This window comes from Schistocerca americana, chromosome 8 (assembly GCF_021461395.2).
Source record: "Schistocerca americana isolate TAMUIC-IGC-003095 chromosome 8, iqSchAmer2.1, whole genome shotgun sequence".
Taxonomy (NCBI): domain Eukaryota; kingdom Metazoa; phylum Arthropoda; class Insecta; order Orthoptera; family Acrididae; genus Schistocerca; species Schistocerca americana.
Window position 1 is genome coordinate 496,114,984 of NC_060126.1, and position 12,750 is coordinate 496,127,733.

Sequence of the window (12,750 nt, forward strand, 5' to 3'; positions counted from 1 at the left end):
AATCTGTAACAAAAATAGTTTCCTGGCTGAGGTTTCTGTTACGCTCCCCGTGACTTATTTGACAAAGCTGCTATTCTCACTGCCATAACAACTGCATATAATTGGCAAAAGTAGGAAATATAAAAATACAGCAAATGAGCGAGCTACGTAGAATACAGACAACAAACATACGTGACTCAGAGAAAATGCAAAGTGGCAAATCAGAAATGCCTAGAAGGCAAAGGCAAAGCTGGAGAATAATGTGCGCGTTGTGAAAAATAGATGTCGCCTACAGGAAAATTAAAGAGACGTATGGAGATAAGAAAATGTCTGAATACAAAGAGCTCAGATGACAAGCTAGTACTAAGGAGATGTTGGCTCAGATGTGGTTGGAACATTTATGAGGGCTATTCACAGGAAACGAACTCAAAGAGATCATGGAAAAGAAGAAAGATGTAAATAGAGATGGGGAGCAATAACTCAGAATAATTTATTAGGTACTGAAGGACCTATGGCGAAGTAAGGCACCTCTAGTGGACGACTTTCCCTCAGAGTTTTTGAGATTCTTTGGATAACCAGCCATTAAAAAACCGTTCCGTCTGGTACGCAAGATAAACGAGTTCGTTGAAATGCCCTCAGGCTTCAAGAATAACACAATAATTCCATATCGCAAATGTAACGCAGACGTTACGCCTACTGAAGTGGGAAACAGTCAAGTAATTATCACGCCTTCGGTCTTTTATGGAAGATTATGCCTAGTCGATAATTCCTGTCGGACGAACACGTGTAGCAGGCAATTATGGACTTCTTCACTAAGCAGGACGTGATGTTTTATAATGTGGAATGAGTGCATCAGCGTTCACTATCATTTTGGCTAACTGGCATACCGATCCTGGACAGTACGGTCTTCGAACGGAAACTTTTTGATGCCTCCTTATACAGGGCCCCATGACCTGCATGCTATACAACTGAAATATAGAACGCCCAAATAAAAGCAAAAATTTAATATCTAGGGGCTATAGGCCCGCAGACAACTGCAATAGCCGATCGTATACACAGGAAGAGTTAGGTAAATTGTCATGAAGCATTAGTATCACATACCACACTGGTCACTTTCTTCAGACTTGCTGCCACATAAACTTTCTTTATTCTCTGATAGATGTCTACCGGTGCTTGTCCCTTGGCAGCCAAGAAAATAATTACAGCATTTTGCTGCAATTTGGATCCACTTGTCAATAACGTCCCCATAGATCATGTTTCCGCAATTATCGCAAGCACGTCGAAGAGATACAACAGCCACAGTAATCCCTTGTCTACATGTAGGTGCTTGTATAACCGCGCAAGAGTCGTGCTGCGTTGCTTACACACTAATGAGCTGGAACGTAATACCTGATATGTTCACATCTGTCGCGTACAACTGCGCCGACGAGTCATCGCATGGAAGCAATGAGGCCTTGATAGGTCGCTGGACGGAGTTTGCACCACATTTGCACACACAGTAAATTGCGAGGATGGGGCCAATGAGCTCTTACGCCTCGTTTAATCAGACCTCAGATGTGATCGATCGAGTTCAATTCTGGCGAGCGGGGGGCCAGTACATTAAGTGGAGATCGTCACTGTCTTCCTCGAACCACTCCATCACACCCCCAGCCTTGTGATATGGTGCATTATCTTGCTGAAAAATACCACTGCTGTCGGGAAACATGATTGTCATGAAGGGGTGTAAGTGGTCTGCAACCAGTGTAGGATACTCCTTGATGCCGTGCACGAGCTCCTCTGGACACGAGGATGCACACTCGAACGTTCCCCAGAACATAATTGAGCCGCCGCCAGGTTGTCTCCTTCCCGGAGCACAGGTGTCAAGGAACTATCCCCGTGGAAGACGACGTATTCACGCCCTCCCACATCGACGTGATGAAGAAGATATCGGGGTTCATCAGACCATACAACCGTTTGCCACTGAGCCAACGTCCAGTGCCGATGGTGAAGTGCCAATTTCAGCCGTAATTGCCGATGTCGTGTTGTTACCATTGTCACCCGCCTAGGCCGCCGACTGCGAAGGCCCATCGTTAGGAGTGTTCGCTGCACTGTGAGTTCAGATACCATTGACCTGTTTTGCCAGTCTACCCAACCGACGAGGGGTGGCCGCCAAACCCCATGACGTCTACATCTACATACATACTCCGCAATCCACCATACGGTGCGTGGCGGAGGGTATCTCGTACCACAACTAGCATCTTCTCTCCCTGTTCCACTCCCAAACAGAACTAGGGAAAAAATGACTGCCTATATGCCTCTGTACGAGTCCAAATCTCTCTTATCTTATCTTTGTGATCTTTCCGTGAAATGTAAGTTGGCAGCAGTCAGCATCAAATGATGGTTGTCTAAATTTCCTCAGCAGCGATTCACGAAAAGAACGCCTCCTTTCCTCTAGAGACTCCCACCCGAGTTCCTGAAACGTTTCCGTCAACACTCGCGTGATTATGAAACCTACCAGTAACAAATCTAGCAGCCCGCCTCTGAATTGCTTCCTATATCCTCCCTCAATCCTACCTGATAGGGATCCCAAACGCTCGAGCAGAACTCAAGAATAGGTCGTATTAGTGTTTTATAAGCGGTATCCTTTACAGATGAACCACATCTTCCCAAAATTCTACCAATGAACCGAAGACGATATCCGCCTTCCCCACAACTGCCATTACATGCTTGTCCCACTTCATATCGCTCTGCAATGTTACGCCCAAATACTTAATCGACATGACTGTGTCAGGCTCTACACTACTAATGGAGTATTCAAACATTACAGGATTCTTTTTTCTATTCATCTGCATTAATTTACATTTATCTGTATTTAGATTTAGCTGCCATTCTTTACACCAATCACAAATCCTGTCCAAGTCATCTTGTATCCACCTACAGTCACTCAACGACGACACCTTCCCGTACACCACAGCACCATCAGCAAACAGCCGCACATTGCTATCCACCCTATCCAAAAGATCATTTATGTAGATAGAAAGCAACAGTGGACCTACCACACTTCCCTGGGGCACTCCAGATGATACCCTCACCTCCGATGAACACTCACCAACGAGGACAACGTACTGGGTTCTATTACTTAGGAAGTCTTCGAGCCACTCACATACTTGGGAACCAATCCCATATTCTCGCACCTTAGTTAGGAGTCTGCAGTGGGGCACCGAGTCAAGCGCTTTCCTGAAGTCAAGGAATATGGCATCCGTCTGATACCCTTCATCCATGGTTCGCAAGATATCATGTGAAAAAAGGGCGAGTTGCGTTTCGAAGGAGCGATGCTTTCTAAGGCCATGCTGATGCATGGACAGCAACTTCTCTGTCTCAAAGAAACTCATTATATTCGAACTGAAAATATGTTAGAGAATCCTGCAACAAACCGATGTTAAGGATATTGGTCTGTAAATTTTAGAATCCGTCCTTCTACTCTTCTTATATACATGCGTCACCTGCGCTTTCTTCCAGTCGCTCGGGACTTTACGTTGGGCAAGAGAATCGCGATAAATGCACGCCAAGTAAGGAGCCAATGCAGTATAGTGCTCTCTGTAAAAACCGAATTGGAATCCCATCAGGAACTAGCGATTTATTTATTTTCAACCCATTCAGGTGCTTCACAACCCCAGGGATGTCTATCACTATGTCTTCCATATGGGAATCTGTACGAGAGTCAAACGGCGGTATGTTTGTACGATCCTCCTGCGCGAAAGATTTCTCAACTGCTAAATTTAAAATTTCAGCTTTCGTTGTGCTGCCTTCCGTTGCCAGGCCAGACTGATCAGTGAGTGACTGGATGGAAGCCTTCAACCATTTTTTACCGATTTTACGAAACACCAGAATTTCCATGAGTTTTCAGCAAGATCTTTCGCTAAGGTATGACGGTGGTAATGGTTGAATGCTTCGCGCATCACTTTTTTTTTTACAGCAGCACGAATCTCTACAAACTTTTGCCTGTCCTCATTCTCCCGATCTTTCTTTTACCGCAAGTGCAAATGCCTTTGCTTCCTGAGCATTCTCCGAATTGCGCTGTTAAACCACGGTGGGTCTTTTCCGTCCGTAACCCAGTTTCTTGGCACATACATTTGCAATGCGTGATTTACAATGTGTTTAAAATTTGCCCATAATTCTTCCACGTCCATCGTACCGGAAGTAAATGAAGTCGATTCATTTACTAAGTGGGATGCTAACAACTGCTTATCTGCTCTTTCTAGTATGAATACTCTCCTAGCCTTCTTGACCGCCTTTTTAACTTTCGTAACCATAGTCGTAATGACAACATCAATCCCTGTCTCAACACAGACACCGTCGATGAGGTCTGGTCTGTTCGTGGCTACCAGATCTAAAATATGTCCATTACGCGTTGGCTGTCGATTTAGCTGCTCAAGACAGTTTTCGGACAATGTGTTCAAAAGTAATTCACACGACGGCTTGTCTGTACCACCCGTAATGAATCCAAAGACATCCCAGTCTATACTAGGTAGGTTGAAGTCGCCTCCGACTAATATAGCATGATCCGGGTACTTCTGCGATACAGAATGTAGCCTCCCTTTGGATGATTCTAGAACTGTCACGGTGGAACCTGGTGGCTGGTGATAATACCCCACAATTAACTTTATTTCCCCTAGCCCTGTTAAACGTGTCCAGATAACTTCACAATCACACTCTACTTCGATCTCAGTAGACACAATATTTTTGTCAACTGCAATGAAGACACCACCTCCTACGGTGTCTAATATGTCTTTCCGATACACGTTCCAACCCTCACTAAATATTTCAGAACTTCCTTCTCAGGGTTCAGCCAGATCTCAGTCCCGAGAATAATTTGCGCGCCACACGCTTCCTGGAGGGCAGTAAATTCAGGAACTTTATTCCGAACACTCTGAAAATTTACTGCTAATGTCTTGATAGCTGAAGTGTCTTTACACTGAGCGCGTCGTGATTTCCCTGCCTGTACGTCTGGACCTGGTTTCACCATGGCTTCGCCTCGTGTTGCAGATATTGATCACGGCACTCCTCGAACACCTGACAAGTTGTGCAGTTCCCAAAATGCTCTTGTCAAGCCTCCGGGCCATCACAATCTGCCCTGAGTCAAATTCAAATCGCGTGCCTTTCCCATTCTACAAACGGACAGCATCTCGCTGTTAGTACATGCACAGTGCGCGCTTCTGACTAGCAGTCATTTTTCGCCAGGAGACGCAGCTATCGCCAGGACGGGTATATTTTGGGCTCATATAGATATTAGGTCGATGGTCATAACATTTTCATTGATCAATGTACGCTCCAACAGCGCACTCAAATGGAAAGAATTAGCTCGCCTTTTATGTATTAGTTTCCCTTATGATTTACTACTGCAGCAGATTCTTTCCAAACTGCCCTTAAATAACCTTATCTAATAACCTGATAGCCTACCTGCTCACGGAGGCGTTCTTGAACGTAAGCTGAACCCTAGCGATACCAACGCATTTTCCATAACCTGATCTGTTCCTTAATGAAATTTGTGTGAAAAATTTGATTACTTGAAAGGGCTTTGTCATGGTAGGCAATCACTGCGCTTAAAGATCTTTGCACAGTTGATGATTGTAGTTATTTGTTTGTTCTGCTGAATTTCTTGACTTGTAATTGCCGGTTAAACAGTGACACCGTATGGTAATTAATAATTTTTGCGGCAACACTTTGTTAAGCGTTATACAGAAAGGTGTTCAGAATTCAGCAAGTCTCAATATCGAGAGACGTCTAGTAGAACTGCAATAATGCAGTGATAACCCCAAGTATTCAAATCTAAGTGGCAAATTTTTCCTGTGGAACATTCCATTCTGTACAGGACTTCCTCGCGGTAGTTCAGGGCATTTCTCTGTAATGTGTTAATATTTGTATATCGCCTCACACGTTTTTCTCTTGTTTTGTTAATTGTTTAACTACTTTCATAAACTTTCCAGTCAGTATTTCTTAAATTGTATACTGAGCCGTTCCTTGACATTTTAGCTTTCACTAGCATGTCACGGCGGAACCTGATACATAAATAAATAAGATAAAATAAAAACGTGTTCACTGTAACCTTACCTAGTGCAAAATCAGCTATCAGAGCTACAATCATCGTAAGCTAGCAGAAGTTCAATTTGGCCTCAGAGTTCTTTGCATCAAGATACGTTCTTAGTTACACGGGTCGTTTCTTTGTACAACAATCGAATAGTTTGTATCTTCCTGAATTCATGTGAGCTAGTTGTGGTCATCTATTTATTTGACGTGGCACCCCAGGACTCTATTGATATGGTCTCCTGCGTAATCTAGTTACTCTGAAGACAGGCCGAGTATCCACACGGCCTTCGCAGAATGATTACTACACTATCCTCTATATAGTGTCCAGTCTTAAGCTATGTTGGGCGATATATGTTAAAATTCCTGGCTTGCGTTAACGTGAGTCATCTTCTGTGCGTATACTGACTTCACTGTCAACATAGGAATTTGCTGTTGATGCTAAATTTCTTAAGAATTCGTTTGCCTGTTATTTAGTTCATTTTTCGTAAGTTACGTGAACGGTATTTTTACGTAAATGATATGGAACTTTGTTGACAGGATATGTATACATATTTAACATTTTTGATAATAAACAATTCATTCTTCAGTCGTGCTAACGAACTATATTTAAGATCTAGTTTTCGTAAGCTACCAACTGTTGAATTAAAATTTGTCTGTGGAATGCAACGAGTTATCCAGAATAATTATTTCAGAAAAACTTTTTATCGAAATTATATGGAACGAGTCAGTTCAGAGATGTGTACACTTTTGTGACCACAATAAATTATAATCTTGCCAGAACTGTGTGTTATTTGAGTGCTCTAGGAGGTGGTTTAGTTATAGCTACAACAGATGAAATATCAGATCACATTGTTATACGAATCAATTAAAAACAATTACTTGAGATATTTCTTTGCCACAGGAGGACGTAGAATATTTATAACTGACACTGGCTTGAAAGCAAGTGTATCTTGACCTACAACGTTCAAAATTAACCCAAGACTTCGTTTAACACTGTTTCGATGTGCTGAGTACTGAAGCTGAGGTCACAGACTGGAGCGAGCTCTTGCATGAATTTTCCGCGGCCTAGATGCCGACGAGCTCTGCCCCCGCCAATGGTTTTTTAAGCTGTTGGAAATGTTTATTTTAATGGAAGTGGTCGCCGGTGAACGATTATGTCACTTTACAGCATGAGTGTAGTAAATAATGTGCTGCTGAACACTTCAAGCATTGGACCGTATTGTTATGGTGAATACTGCAATCATTTGTTTTCTGTTAGTACCAAACAATGACTGAGAAGCGAAAACGTGTTATGGCTACGAAAGCTTTCCCGGCGTAATAATTGGTAATATTCTTCTCGGGTGTGCAGCCGGATCATAACGTCTTCATGACACAATATTTCCGCGGTCCATCTGGCCGCCATCTTCAGGTGAGAGTGCTGGTGCACGAACTCGCCGGAACTGACTTCCTACCGCAAGCTGCGGCCCCTATATAGTCCGCAGAAGACCCACAACGCGTGCGCGAGAAGGTGCCGTAACTGCCCTCTAGCCCAGTAAACATAACGCGCCGCCAGTGGTGGATATAGACGAAATCGAGATATCGCTCTAAAAAAATTAAAAAATTAAAAAATTTAAAAAATTAAAATTCTTTTAATTTTTTAATTTTTTTAATTTTTGACAGCGATATCTCGATTTCGCCTATTTCCACCACTGGCGGCGCGGTATGTTTACTGCGCTAGAGGGCAGTTACGGCACCTTCTCGCGCACGCGTTGTGGGTCTTCTGCGGCCTATATAGGGGCCGCAGCTTGCGCTAGGAAGTCAGTTCCCGCGAGTTCGTGCACCAGCACTCTCATCTGAAGATGGCGGCCAGATGGACCGCGGGAATATTGTGTCATGAAGACGTTATGATCCGGCTGCATACCCGAGAAGAATATTATCGAAAACTTGTTATGCTTACGATGCAGCAGAAACTGGAAATTATAGACAAACTCGAAGAAGGCAGTATTGATAAGCGGAATCTGACACTAACTCACAATGTGGGTGAAACTACGGTCCATGATATTCGGAAAAAAAGACAATATGATTCAATCTGCTAGTAATTCTGACACATCTAATGGTCTGTCAAAGCGGAAGGCTTTGAATGTCTATTTACGCAGCAGTGGATAAAATCATGTTGCGATGGTTTGAACAGAAAAGAGCAAAGGGCTCACAAGTATCTGGCCCAATCGCGCCAAACAGGCTCAGTTTTGATAATATTCTTCTCGGGTGTGCAGCCAGATGATAACGCCATCTTGACACAATATTTCCGCGGTCCAACTGGCTGCCATCTTCAGGTGAGAGTGCTGGTACAGGAAAGCCTTCGTAATCACAACAGGCCCAGTTTTGTCTGAGAACGTTTCGGATTAAAGAAAATTTTAATGCATCTTCCTCTTAGGGAACAATATTTAAACAGTGTCAGAGTATCGGGGATATTGCTGTCCAAGGAGAAAAGTTGGTGTAAATAATAAGGCTGCTTATGAATTTTGTAATGATTTCCTGAACTTTACTGCACGACAAAATTTACAGCTGGAGCAAACAGACAACGCGAACGATACCGGGCTGTTTTGGAACTGACTACCAACTGACTTTAGCTTTCGAGATGGAGCGTAGTGCCCCTGGGAATGAATCAATTAAGAAAATGATAACTGTGCTGTGTTGCGCTAATGGTAAGGGATCACGTAGAGTTTAGGTTAGTATGATAGGTAAGGCTAAAAATCTACGCAGTCTCACAGGAAAAAGATATGTAAAATATTCAACATCGATGGAACAATATTTCAAACATGATTCTGTCATTGCTCTATGCCCCAGGGATAATATTTAACGTGGAAGGGTCTTCCTGAAAGGGTTGTATTGTTACTGGGCAATACGCCATCGCATCCGAATGAACTGGTTCTCGAATCTGATGACGGGTTGGTATTTGTGAAATATTTACCCCCTCATGTGACAGCTTTCACTCAGCCAATGGATCAGGGTGTCATTACTGCCATATAGAAAAGCTATAGAGGAAATCTGCTACAAAAATGAGTGCCGCAATCTTCAAACATTTTTGAAACAATTGACTGTGCTACAAGCAATTCATGAAATGTGAGGGGTGGAAAAGCATTAATCCTAAAAATGATAAAACCAGTGTTTCGATGAATACGAGGAGTGCTCATTTGCAACGTTGGTTGCTGTTTTGAGAAGTACTCCAGGGTGTGAAACCATTGACAAAGAAAATAATTCTTGTTACTGCGTAAAGTTAAGCGCCGTCTTGCCGGTCCGAAACGCCCCTTTTCCAGAACGGCACTGGGACGGCAGCGCCCTCTATACGAAGAGAACATATGGGCCGCAGCCACTGGTCGCGGCCCAGTTCTACAGCAGCCAGTTCTACCGGTTCAACAGAAGCGTCAAGACTAGCGACCTGGATAGGAGCATCCACTGTATTACTTCACTTGTATTGGACATCGATTATATTGCGCGTCGCCAATTGCTGACGACACATCTACGTACGTCTGAAAGTTAAGTATTGTCATTTATTTTCTGTAATAAAACTCAATAATCCGATTTGCTTGACGTGTTGTCTACCGATCCGAGAAGCAGGTTTCCTAGGCACACCACTTTGACAACTAGGCAGGACACAACATTTCTGAACGGGTTGACGAGGACAGCACAGAGCCAGGTCATGACATGTTGAGTGACAGTCCTATCGTTCAGCGAGCACAAGAGAAGAAATGGTTCAAATGGCTCTGAGCACTATGGGACTTAACTTCTGAGGTCATCAGTCCCCTAGAACTAAGAACTACCTAACTATCATAAGGACATCACACACACCCATGCCCGAGGCAGGATTCTAACCTGCGATCGTAGCTGTCGCGCGGTTTCAGACACAAGAAAAATCCGAGGCGGTTAATGACAGTGACGAATACGACAACACCCTCCTAATTCCGGAAACAGAGATCAATCATGCATCACCACTCCAATGGGCCGATGGCTTACTGGACTGCCTGGAACACCAAAAAGATGCTCCCGTTTCTGACAAGTAGGAGTTGCGGAAAACCTTTGGTGCGGTATGTAGAAGATAAGTTACCTCACTGAGAAAGAGATGAATTCAAAACCATTGTGTTTCAAAGTAGTGTGCATGGGGGCTTAATTATTTAGAATGCAAGTATTTTTAATTTTAGTAGCTGTATGTACGATTACGAAGTCTCGTAACCGGTTGGCCCTGACTAGTATTAGTACGCAATCTGACTGCATAGAATAACAACAAAGAATGAAAGGAAATTTCCGTTACCACAATTACTTAATTAAGTCCCCAGCAATTATAAAAGCTACGAAACAACAAAGCACAAGTGTAACTGTTCTGTGTGTGGAAGTGTGATTCAACGTAGACATCTGGCACGGTTCTTCCTGACCTCGACAAGATGCTTTAAACGCCATTCACTGAAGTAATTAAAAAAAACCAGAAATACTATAATTGCACATAGAAACCAGAATTACACTCTAATACATGAACACAAGCCAGATGCTTTGTTGACTCAACCTGTGACCAAGAGACATTGTTAGTTAGGAAATTTAAAAAAAATAAAAAAAATGTTTTTTTACCTTCATATATATTGACTAAAAATACACTCTGATCATTACAACATCTCCATTCGAACAAAATCTGCTGTCTAGCCCATCAAAACAACTGCACACGACATGGCCTCAAATAATACAGCTATCAACATCCTCTCAGCAAAGCACTAACCACCACAACTTCTGAACAAGCACTGCCAGTGGAGGCGGCGGAATAATGCTCTTTGGCGCAATCTCTGGCGCTGTGACTCAGTGTAGCCACCTTTCAAGTGTTGGGTTGTGGAAGTGACTTTCGCTCTATTCTTTGTAAGTACCATATTCTCACACATAATGTGGTGTACGAAGTAGAATTTATAACAAACATTAGTCAAGTGGCTTGAATTATATTGTAATTAACTTTTGTTTTCGAACAGCTCTAATACTTTAACGTGTCTTTTCATTGCTCGTTATTCGATTAACTGCAGTTTTCAAGCCCCCAGCTACCGCGGGTAATCGAGAATGCACTGTATAGACATCAGTATGAGGGCGCTGCTAGCTGCGAGAGAGAGGCGCTATTTTCAGCAGCGCCTCCCATACATGTTGCGGACTGCAGCAATCCCTCACTAATTACTGTATTATCGACTAGTGTCGTCGACTATGTTGTGGCTCCTCGAAATTACTACCTATGCATGACTGGTGATAACATTAGTGAACCCTGTTACTTCTCCGTCCTACACACACAACTACAGATATGAACTTTTCTTTACAAGCTACCGGTTTTTGAGTAAAAATCGTCTGCGGAACTGCAGAACAAAAGAAATTATTTGAGGTTAAATTAATATATATCTGATGATATTTGCAGAAATGACTTCTGAAAAAGAAAGGCAGGACAGTGCCCCTCTGTTTTCTCCTTCTTCCTTTTTTGTGACTAATCTACGTGCTTCAGTGCACTGAATCTGATGAATGGATAACACGCCACAGTGAACGATGACCCTCAGATGTCTTATGGACGCTTCAGATTAAATAAAAGAGTCAGTATTTAGAATGCCAGTTAATCGATTCTGAAGGTCAATGTCGCTCGGTAAACACCCGTCAGTCATACGAATAAGCACAGAAATTTTGTTTAGCTTTTCGAGCCGAATAATTAAAATGACATAATCAAAAGAGGTATTTTAATATGGCAGATCCTTACACCGAGACCTTTCGACAAACAAATAAGAAGGAAACGCGATTAAGCTCCTGGCGGATTAGCGTTTAGTGTTGGTTACCGCTGCTGAAGAGGGCCGTACTTTACGAGGGAACGTAATTTGCGGACACTGCCGCAGCGTCTTATTTAAACGTAAATTGGGTGACGGCGTGGAGACGGCGTGTTCTTCTGGAAGGGAGGTGGAGGAGGAAGAGGGCGAAGCTGTTTCAAGTAGGAAAAAGGGTAGGAGTGCGACTGTGGGATGGATGGATGGAGTAAGAGGAAGAAGAAGAGCAGGAGCAGAACAAGTAGACCGGAGTAGGGAATTATTCATCCGGAGCCGAGCCTCGTCGCCCGCCAACACGAATTATGTAAGGGCCTCAGATGCGGCGGGCTGTCGGGGGTTTTGCGGCGGAAGTGGTCCGCTTTTTCGACGCCCGAGTCCCTCCATCGCCGTCGCGACGCGCCTCCGGCGACGCCAGCTCGCACAGCGGCCGCCGTAAGTCGTCCTAGCCGCCACCATCGCACCAGCGCCAGAGGCCTGCTGGAGCCTTTGGATGCGTGCCAATGGTACCACCTGGTGGAGAGAGATCCATTTGTCACTGCTCACCTTTTAATTTCGATTTCTCTTTTATTCGAACTGTTCGCATGGAAGTATGCGACGCACTGTTACGAGGTAAAGCCCATTTTACACGGGCGACATTTTGGTCATAATCGACTATTCGTTGTGGATGCGTGTCACGTGCTTTCGTGTAAAGTAGCTGCCAATCAATTTTGCGAGAGGATCGGTAAGCTCATTGCTGAGAGAACTTTATAAAATGAAGAAATCGCAAAACTATTTATGATTCAACAATCTTTTATTGTATCCTCGACCTGTTTCGCAACACTTCTTGAAGTTCCTTCATATGGTGTTAAACATAAAATCACTTAATCGTCTGAGGTAATATTTCCACGGAACAAACATTGGG